The sequence below is a fragment of the Sinocyclocheilus rhinocerous genome, unplaced genomic scaffold, assembly GCF_001515625.1.
Source record: "Sinocyclocheilus rhinocerous isolate Xijiao unplaced genomic scaffold, SAMN03320098_v1.1 scaffold884, whole genome shotgun sequence".
Lineage (NCBI taxonomy): Eukaryota > Metazoa > Chordata > Actinopteri > Cypriniformes > Cyprinidae > Sinocyclocheilus > Sinocyclocheilus rhinocerous.
In genome coordinates, this window is record NW_015627919.1 from 289,801 (window position 1) to 291,923 (window position 2,123).

At 37.3% G+C, this 2,123-nt stretch overlaps 1 long non-coding RNA gene across 1 annotated transcript in view; it reads right to left on the reverse strand.

Moving 5' to 3' along the window:
- LOC107737071 (uncharacterized) overlaps nt 1–1,374 on the reverse strand; it is a 15,799-nt gene extending 14,425 nt beyond the window's left edge. The window contains exon 1 of the long non-coding RNA XR_001639760.1: nt 1,286–1,374. This is a non-coding gene — a long non-coding RNA (uncharacterized LOC107737071). The remainder of the gene's footprint in view (nt 1–1,285) is intronic.
- Between the last annotated feature and the right edge of the window lie 749 nt (nt 1,375–2,123).

A 2,123-nucleotide genomic window follows, 5' to 3' on the forward strand; every position in this document is an offset into this window, starting at 1 on the left:
TCTTTATGCACCAAGAGCTTGTAACACTCCAAAGAGAAAGGAAAAATTGAAATCGCATCATATGACCCCTTTAAAGTGTCATGGTGCTACTGTGTTGGAGCGCGGAGCAAGGAGCGAGGAGACGTGGAGTACATCAAAAGGGAGATTTTAATGAAATCAAGGGAACCAGGAAAACACACGTAGCTGAGGAGGTAGACATCAACAGACATTCACAATATCGGACGAAGAAAATGGAACCACATACTGCTTAAATAATAAGGGAGCTAATGGGACACACCTGAGATCAATAAACTCAACGGGAAACATCTGAAAACACATTAAATAATCAGGACAGGAACAGCAAGACCAAATAAGGGCACAGAAATACAACATGGAGCACGTGGGGAACAAAACACAACACAAGACAGAAACAGTCTGTCTGACATAAAGATAATGTGTACCAAAAATCTTTGTCATATCTTTATGTTGACATACTTTACTAGCCTTTTGTTTTGGAGCTTTGATGCAGTTATCATCTTCTCAAGGTGCAAACAGGAAATAAACTGCTCTGGTCATGTGACAGTTTGCACTAATCATGTGAAACTGCACATATTTCATTGAGACACTTTATTTTTTCCATATTTGCAGTAAGTGCACTAAAACATCAGTCAGTAAGGTTTTTATAGCTTTATAAATGAAAACCTTTTTTACAGTCACTATTGTGACCGGTGGGATTAAATTGGTTCAAATAGGTAGCGGAGCAGTGTATAGAATACAGCAATGGAACTGGAGGCTGTGGTTTGAATGTGACATAGCTAAACAACAGCACCATGGGATATGGTGGACAACATTCTTGTTGTTTGCATTGTACCTGTAAAGAAACATGTTAAAATCAGCTGTATGACTCATTTGTGCCTCACAAAATGGTTCTGTATGTGGGCCGCTTCCATTTTTGGTTTGTAGCATCCAGTAAGAGCCAGATCTTTATATCTCTGGCTGTTGTTTCACTAATTCTCGATGCATGTGACAAAACCCCATCCCTTATCCCATGCCTCACAACTTGTCAGTTTTTTAAATATTCATGCTATGAAAATGCATAAAAATAGCATGAAAAAATAAAAATAGCATTTCCACTTTTGAATGAATAATGATCATTAGAATATTTGTAGCACAAAAAAAAATATTTCATATACATTTCTAATCTGATGTAAACAGTGTTATATATATTAGTAAATTACATTAGAGAAATAAAATATCTCCTACAATCTCCAACAGACAAGCAGGTTTTTTTTGTTTGTGCCTGAACGATGGTGAGCTCGACTGGATGGCTGAAAATCAGCCATTAAGTGCATGGAAACACCTACAACTGTTTTAAAAGCATTGACGGATGTACATTCATGCTTGTATCCATTTACATTTTTATATTTCAGATAAAATGTCCCATATCCAAGCGGCACAGCCGACCAATTGACATGGCCCTTTCATTTCATGAGTTCTGTTAAAGTTTAAAAAGATTCATTTTCCTCTCTGTTTAAGAGTTCAAGGACTGGTGGAGTTGTAACTGTGTCACAAGTCTGTCAGGAGCATTACTGCTGTGGTTAATAGGAATGTTGGCACTATTTCAGGGTCCTATAAAAGAAGACAGATGAAGCACTACCACCGGCCCACATGTCATCTATTAAGAACCAGATTTGTTAAAACAAACCTGAGTGTGCCTCATAAAAGAATATATTACGCCACCTACAGAGTATTGTAAGCCACCTAATGTTTGGAATAAATCACAGATACTAAAGACCAATAACAGGTCTGGGATAATATAACTTCCAATTTGGTAGCGTTTGCAAAACGTTGAACTACTTAATCTTTAACAACCTGGAGGCAATCATGCTGATCTGTCTAACCGTAGTTCTTGATCTGAATGGGCCAAAGAAGAGGAAATATCCTTTTAATTAAACTATGAGTAAATTAAAAATGGCCCCAATGGGAGGAAGCCCCATAAGCATGACATGTTTTTTTTTTGTTTTTGTTTTTTCAGGCAGATCCTCCCACTGCCTCTAGTGATTTATACTTTCATCAGGCAACTGCTTATTGCTTTGCGCTCTAATGTGAAGAAAGTTTTGATGAGTACTGAGGTAACAATTTCA